Source organism: Micropterus dolomieu, linkage group LG16, assembly GCF_021292245.1.
Source record: "Micropterus dolomieu isolate WLL.071019.BEF.003 ecotype Adirondacks linkage group LG16, ASM2129224v1, whole genome shotgun sequence".
In the NCBI taxonomy this organism is placed as follows: domain Eukaryota; kingdom Metazoa; phylum Chordata; class Actinopteri; order Centrarchiformes; family Centrarchidae; genus Micropterus; species Micropterus dolomieu.
Genome location: NC_060165.1, coordinates 2,908,696 through 2,916,984, shown reverse-complemented (window position 1 = coordinate 2,916,984; position 8,289 = coordinate 2,908,696). Strand labels below are relative to the sequence as shown.

General features: G+C 41.9%; 2 long non-coding RNA genes across 4 annotated transcripts; one reads left to right on the top strand and one right to left on the bottom strand.

Moving 5' to 3' along the window:
• Positions 1-933: 933 nt before the first annotated feature.
• LOC123985128 lies at positions 934-5,963 on the bottom strand. Of its 2 annotated transcripts, none has more exons than XR_006828608.1 (3): positions 5,645-5,963; positions 4,334-4,411; positions 934-3,095 (listed from the first exon to the last, which is right to left on the bottom strand). It is a non-coding gene; the product is annotated as an uncharacterized LOC123985128 (long non-coding RNA). The 2 variants fall into 2 exon arrangements; XR_006828609.1 differs by lacking the exon at positions 5,645-5,963 and adding an exon at positions 4,531-4,583.
• On the top strand, positions 5,658-7,998 carry LOC123985127. 2 transcript variants are annotated; one of them, XR_006828607.1, is made up of 4 exons: positions 5,658-5,909; positions 7,217-7,299; positions 7,425-7,607; positions 7,839-7,998. It is a non-coding gene; the product is annotated as an uncharacterized LOC123985127 (long non-coding RNA). The 2 variants fall into 2 exon arrangements; XR_006828606.1 differs by having other exon boundaries at positions 5,669-5,909; positions 7,425-7,998.
• Positions 7,999-8,289: the final 291 nt, after the last annotated feature.

Here is an 8,289-nt window from a genome sequence, read left to right as displayed (position 1 = left end):
ATCTAGATTTGCAGACAAGATAAAATCATTTAAGATAAAAGTCTTACTTGAAAGTGATCTCACATTGAAGAGAGCCATTTTAAATGAGTTTGTTCTGGGTGCTGGAGTTGGTGCAGTTGTCCTAATCCTTAAGAGATTACTAATATTTCTGTGTGGGATGTGCACGTTTCAGTTTACTGGTCTATGCGTGATGATGACAGGAATAGAAGTCTGTGGAACAACGCTGGGAGCAGACGGCTTTACATGCCAGCAGGTGGAGACAGTTGTTTGTGGCAGTGAGGCAGAGATCTGTTCAGTGACCGGTGGTGTGTCCAGGTGTGCTGCATGAATGATGAGTCATTCACGTAAGTCATGTGTGGACCGCACCACATGCTGTATGTGAGCAGCTAACATTTCTGAGCCCCGTTTGTTTGGGTGAAGTCCGTCTGTCTTAAAAAGAGACATTCTTTGCCAGAAAATATTAAAATTATCCACATAACACACACGATGAGCCCTGCAGGCGGACTGGAGCCAGTCGTGGAGGCCAAGGAGTCTACTGAAGTGACCAGCACCGCGACCGACTGTGGGAATGGAACCAGAGATAAAAACGGACTTTCCACACTGCTTTAAAAAGTTAAAAAGACGGTTAAAATCTGATTTTGTCAGCTCAGACTGCCGAAGAGCTGTGTCATTTGTTCCGACATGGACTATCACTCTTGTGATGGAGGACGGGAGCGACGGCATCAGGTCCTGGAGTTTTTTTAAAATGTCAGCCGTGGTGGCACCGGGGAAGCAGCGAGTGGTAGCGTTAAAGAAACGGATGTTTCTGGTTATGGAGTCACCAATTATTAGTGTGGCTGGGGAGAAAAGAGGACGAGGAGATGCCGGTTGTGTGGTTCCAGAGCAGGACTGAGCAGAATCTGCAGAATCTGCTTCAACACTGCGTGCGAGGATGGAGTGTGTGAGCTGCCGAGTGTTGTGTTGGAGTAGCAGTAACATACCTGAGAGAAGGGCTACCCGATGGTGCAGGTTAGAGACGGCTAAAATCCTTAACCCACGTAAAACTTAAGTTAAAAACTTAAGTTAAATAAAAAGGATATAAAAAAATGTAACGAAAAAGAGTGGATTAAAACTGGATAAGAGTTCGGTTTAAGACGGAGCATCCGACAGGTGGCTACAGACGCCAACGCATGCGCAGAGTGCAGATTACGTCAGCAATCTTGTGACAAGATGATGCAAGGTTTTTGATATGGATTGTGAGATTAAGACAGTGTTCAGACCGAAAACAGCACTGCGTTCAAAAACTTGGTGGAGGCATGTCTTCATGTGCCGATTTGACCATGAAATATCACCCAGGAAGGCTGGTTGGAGTGAAAGATCCATGCGTTTTATGGCTTGTTAGATGTCAAAACACTGTATAACTGTTTATAATACTATGAGAAACTATATAACAACTCTGGAAAGTTGCCATGCCAAAAATTATTTTATCTTCCATGACAACGACAATCATAAGTCTACCAGAAATGTGTATTTGTGTGACAGGGCCAGAAAATGGCAGGTGACTTTTTATGCTTCTGGTGTGTTTTAATTTGTGTGCTGTGCCTTTTTACCTTTTTCAGTGTGTTATTTGTGTTTTTATAGCATGTGGTGTGTTTTAATGCATGTGTGTTTTACTAACTTAAGTTTTACTGGCTGGACTGATCTTAAACCGCACACCTCCACTGATGACATTATGACCAAATGAGCAACAGGTGTGGAAGCCGTCAACGGATTGGACAGGACTCCTTTTTAAGTGAAGCAACGGCAGTAGGAAGAGTGAGGGAGCGTGGAACGCGACGATACGGACGAAGGATGTAGGCCGGTAAGGAGCGTGACTGCGGGGAAGCAGGCGGAGGAGATGGAGGTTCGACGTAGAGAACTGTGAAGAGAGCAGCAGGGAAAGTCGGCCAGCTCGTTGGGCGCTGAGCAGGGGGGGCATCAAGCAGGAGGACGGCAGCTAGAGAGAGACTTGTGGGGAAGTAATTGATTGGACGGAACCGGTGCGGCAGCCGAGACGACGCAGCAGAGGGCGACAGTGAGAGTAGTCGCTATAGAGGCCTGCAGGGAGACACTGGGCTGATTCGGGCAGAGCCAGCAGCAACACGAGTAGACGACCGCAGCAGCCAGTGTCCGCCAACGCATTTCCACTCAGGCCTGGGCGAACAGTACGACTGTAGCCCGGGGAAACCGTCAGTAACAGTTTATGTATCTTAAGCTAGGCGGCCATAGGACCAGGCAGGGGAGGGCTGCAGAGTCGGGGTCGTTAGGCATAGGGTGCGGGTTGACTGATGTGAGCACACTACTCGCCAGTGCTTCCTCTGTCGTAGGAAACCGACGAGCGGCGAGGACTGCGGACTGTTTGCCGTGCCGGGAGCTGTCAAATCACGGAACATTTCTCTCTTATTTAGCTTTTGTTTTATCTGTGGCATCACATGGGTTTTAGTTAGGCTAAACTTATAAACATTTTTTAATTGTAATAAATTGTTAACATTTATTTTAGCTTCTGTGGTTTGTTTCTGCTCTGCTCCAACCCCGATTTTTAAAGAACCTGTGGGTCTGTGAGTCCTAGGGCTCATTGTGGCGTTGTCGCCGAACCCTCACAACATATTTTTTAGTTAGTAATACCCTTTTAATTTATCTTTTATCGCGTATCCACACGTGACATTTGCACATACTGTATCTTCGCCAACTCAGTGCTATGCCAGATAATGTGTTGTTGCATGGCATTAAAACTTTTTAATTAAAGATTTTTTAGCCAACAGACCCTGCAATGTTTTCTGAAACCCCCTGTGTTGACTCCCAATCCTCTGCGTTGATAAGCATGGTTGTGTTTTTTAGAGTAGTGCTAATGCCAGTTTGAACACTGCCTAAGAATGTTGTGTGACTTCAGATTGTTTTATATAAATTACAATTACTTACACAGGAGCAACATCTCCAGTGCCATCTGGCATAGACTTTTTTCTCAGTGATCCCTTTACAATTTATCCTCTTCCCGACATCAACATGGAACATGTGGGCAAGGATGTCCCACGTGGCACGTTCTCTGTTGTGGCCCCTCTGGCTTCCAGGAAGAAAATCTAAAAAGAAAATTAAAAAAGTACAAAAAAAATCTATTTTTAATTATTTTTTTTATCATGTAACCAGGTGTAAATCCTGTGTTAATTAGATTTTTTTTAAATTCCCAAGACCTTGGTAACCAATTTTTAAAATCAGCCTAAACCGAGCCTAAAGAAATATGTATGTATTCATGTATGTATATAGTCCAATAACTTCAACAGAATGAGACATCCCCTACTAAAACCATCCGCTGATCGACAGTTTCAGTAGAAAATAAATAAAATACTAACAAAATATATATTAGGCTATACAGTGCTTCCCACAAAGGCCCAGGTAGATTACCAGCCGTCCAAGTAAATTTGGCGACCCAATTTAAAAATCGTTTTTGATTGCAGCGCATATTCGCTCCGCACATTTTCTCTCTCTCTCTCTCTCTCTCTCTCTCAAACGCGACAACAGACCTGTCTGTGAATGTCTGGTTGGCATCAGAAACACCGCTGCACAAATCTGTCCAACACAACGCTGTCAATGTCGGAGACCAATCTTCAAAACAGTTATTAGCAAGCATGTAAGGAGCCTAGCTAATAAGGATCTATGTTAACTTTGGAAAACAGCGGTCGAAGTCAGCACGATGTATAACTGGTAGTCAACAGGTGCGTTCGAGATAACTGGCTGACTTTCGCCAACTTCATAGACGGGGGAATAAAAACAGCGCTGTCAAGTCAGACACAATCTACCTCCGGTAGACTGCGTGAGTTTATAACAATGATCAGGCCTTGTTCCTACAAGGTGTAGTGATGTTTTGCAGAGCAGGTGTTGTGCTGAGTTCTGCATGCCTGCCATTAATTGCATACACCTCGCGGGAGGTAACGCTTTTATACTGAGAAAAGAGGTGGATGCAAATCTCGGCAGGTAGCTTACAACATCTGTTTTACCTAATTATGCATTCACTTATGAAGGTCCTTTTCAGACACTTTGCTGTTCACATTGTTTGAACGCGGTTAACCCCACGTATTTTTTCTGAATTTCAAGAAATGGTAGCCTACTTTTACTAAGTGTAATAATATGTTAACGTTTCTTAACGTTCATAAAATAGATGTTGATCATTTATCACTATTGATGTTCACCACAAAGGTTACATTTTAATGCAATTCTCGGCAGGCATGGAAAATTCAGCATGACCCCCATGGACCATTGTCAGTATTTGACAAAATACTAATTTAGTCAGCTAAATCAAGTCTAATACTGTATTACTTACTTTACACCGGCAGCAGGAAAGGCTGAGAATCAGGCAGTCCCCATATCAGACTGGCGCCACTTGTGAATGAGCTGTATGCTGCAGCAAAGCACAGTATAATGAAAACAAGTTTGATGCCACTCTGAATTAAATTTAAGACCAATTTTACAATAAGTTGAAGAAAAGAAAAATGCCAAATGAGAAACACATGAACTGACATCAATCCATCCATCGTCAACTGCTTATCCTGCATACACGGTCGCAGGGGGGCTGGAGCCAATCCCAGCAGACATTGGGCGCGCAAGGCGGGGTACACCCTGGACAGGTTGCCAGTCCATCGCAGGGCCACACATAGACGAACCACTTCCACTCACGCTCACACCTAAGGACAATTTAGGGTCGCCAATTAACCTAGACTGCATGTCTTTGGATGGTGGGAGGAGAACCCACGCAGACACGGGGAGAACATGCAACCGGGGTTTGAACCCACAACCTTCGTGCTGTGAGGCGACAGTAAATGTTTAATATGATTTAATAATCTGAAAGATTGCAGATCCACAGTGTATCTTTCAGCGTGAGTAAACTTCCCTTGGATGACATAAATTATCCGATGTAAACTGCCAATTTACGTCCATAAGTCTGCTTAAAGGTCGCAGAAAAAACACTTTCTTTTAACACAAACGTTAAGGTTAGTTAACTTAACCTGCCTGAGAAATAATCACATTTCAAGTTTTCTTTAGTAATAAAGTCATCAGGTGATAGTTGTCTGTAATGTTACCACCACCTTTACATTGCAAACTGTAAGGTTAACTGCTAAGTTAATGACGTTAGCTTTTTTGGCATACTTTGAATGGCATCAATTTAAAAAATTTTTTTTAGCAAATATCAGCTAAAAACTGACTCAAACGAGTAACGTTAATGGTTAAGTTGTAACGTTACTAGAACCTGCTATCTAAATTAGGCTCATAGGTTATCAGATTAGCTTAGCTTGTTACCACTAGAGGGGTGAAATATAATTAAATTAAATATGCCTTCATGACTGGCTTAAAATTATTGACCACTGCATTTAACTGATGTTAAAATCACTCCTCTCACAGGAACATCTCATCCGAATTGGGCTTTGTTAACTTTTAGTTAGCTAAGTTAGCTTAACATTAATGCTAAAGTGCTGTAACACGAGCTAACTTAACTTAGCTTGCCATAATCGAATATTGTCTGAATTAAAACGGCAACCAAAGCAACATTATCTATGACCGGTAAAGTTATAATTTTAACGGCTAGGCAACTGTACAAATCAATCATATTTTGACAGCCCAGTTTAACGTTATTTACTGTGTCCGTGTCCTCCGAGAGAGCTGCCGATTCCCACTGCAAGCGCTTTGCTGTCTGTCAGAATTATGGTCAGCGATGGTTAAGAATTTTTAAAACATGTGCGTTCGATGTGCGAATCCGCCCGGTGTCCGCAGTGAGTCTGCAGTTTGACAGAGCGCTGTCTGGAGGCGGGCCGGATCCGGTGCACGTGGACAAAACGGGGGAGAGCATATGGCGGATGTGCCGGCTTGAAGGCGGATCCGCCCCACAGTCCTCTGCTATCTGGGTATGTCTCTCTGTGTGTGATTGTTGGTTTGTCTTTCTATTTTAGTTAGCTAAGTTAACTAAGGTGTAGTTAGCCAGGTGTAGTTAGCTAGCATAGTTATTGCAGAAAGTTGGCTAACAGAGGGTGTTCACTTTATTTTTTAGTTTCCTCATCTTGGTTTAGTGTGCTGTTCACTTTCATTATGGCATTTGTGCGTGCGGTGTTGGAGGACAGATGACAGAAAACGCGTCGCACTTTCACCTGCCACCGTCTTATATACAGTCTGCAACATGCATTTTACTGACGGCCGTTTTAGCAATGCATCGACGGAGGCACCCACCACACCCCTGCGGTAAAGTAAGCGCACCATAAAACGTAGTGGGAGTTATCATGCGCAGCGCGTGACAGGACCATCAACTGTATGATTGATAACAGCTGATACGCGCACCTTAGTTTCTATCATGGGTAAGTAATAGTTACTCCTGCCAGACAGTAAAGTGTAGTGTTGTTAACACAGCATATTGTTAGTGAACACTCCAGCCCGTCAGTTTTTGGTTGTCATGGTAATGTATTACGTCCGACTATTAACCACACCCCCTTTCTCTGTTTGAGAAAGAACGTTCACCAAAAACCGCAGTTAAAACTGGCCGGAGGGGGGCTTTAAATACTGCCACCTCCATTGTGTTTGCTCCTGTTGTCGTCTATGCAATAATTCTCAGTAAATCACCCATAACAGTTGCTACAATTACACGTGCAGTATTTTAGAATGCACACGCAATTTAGCACTCTTTATTCTGGATGTTAGTGAATCGGGCCATAAGTCTTAGAGTTTACGGAGATGGGTAAATTTACAGTATATTATAAAATGTCATTAGTTGGAGACCCAGTGTAATTATACAGTTGTATGCCTACTATCAAACTGTTATTGACTGTGAAACAAACAAGTGACATTGACGGTGATAAGGTTTAGAGTATAGATGATTCTTTTACAAGCGGTTCTAAAAGCTTATGGTGAGTAATTGGAGCAGATGGAGAACTTCCACATCGATGCATTGCTGCGAGTTCCCGAGGTGATTCTAATCAGACACACATCCACTGTTTATCATCATCACCTACTGAGGTCTGGTGCTCCGCTGCCAGGGCTCTGCTGTTGAAGGCACTGCCGTCTGCTAAGTAAACACATTATTACTGTGCACACAAGATGCTGCAATAACAAAGATCAGATAAAGTCATACTGCAGCACTGAATACCTTATGGACTTGGTCTGTGGGCCTTTGTTACTTTATACAGTTTAACATACTAACCTGATTTATTTTATGTATTAACAGACATATAGGCATATCTGCATATCAGAGTGGGAGAACTGCCAACAGATTAGCAAGCTGGATCTTTGCATGTGTTCATCCATGTTGTAAGTTAACAAAATTCCAGTAGGTGGTTGATGGTCAACTAGATTTTTTAATTTCAATGCATTACACATTAGACTGATTAATTGTGAACATTACATCTAAATGTTTATTCTCATTCTCATTACAGTCTCCATGAAAACCAGAAAGCCTGCCAAAGAGAGAGAGACAGCAAGAGAGAGAGAGAGAGAGAGAGAACCAAGCCCTTAAAGGAAAATAGGCTTGTATTGGAGACAGATCTATATTTATTTCTGTAGCATTTAAGCTCTTTAAGCCACTGGAAGACTTTTACTGTCAAACATTTGCAGGAAATGTGAGTTTCATTGATGCATTTAGTAGCTTAACTACAGCAAAAGAGAAGCATTTGGAATGAATGTGTGAATGAACATTCTGGGGAATATAAAATTTGAGTTAGAAGGGTCTTAGATTTATTAAAAAGTCTTAAATTTAATAGTCAAAATAAGGCCTTAAAGTATTAAATTTATTTTATAAAGTATCACATTTCGTTTACAAAGATCTTACATTTTTTCTTGTCCTTTCATAGGATTAACCCCTTTATGCCGATTGTCACATATTCATCACACCTCTTCCTTTCAGACTGCAGTTCCCCAAATGCCTGTTTGTGCATATTTGATACATACCTGGGAACCTTTTGCAAGCCCTGGTTTCTCGTTTTTTCCTGTTGTCGCTAATTTGTCGCTACATCATACCTGAATTATATATTTTCTATGTTCTATAGATAAATTAATATTTTCCACTTAATTTAACATCAACCTGAAAGCAATTGAAAACAGAAATATATATATTTTTTATTGTAAATAAATTCAGACATCAAGGGTTAAATAAATGCTGTAATGTCATAAATAAATATATTTTGTGTGTGTTCCTGTTTACATCATTGTTTAGCTTTACGCTTTATGCTCTATGGAGTGTTCACGGTGCACGAGCTCTGGCGCAAATCAGTGGGTTGTCAGGACAGAAAACAAAGCATCTGA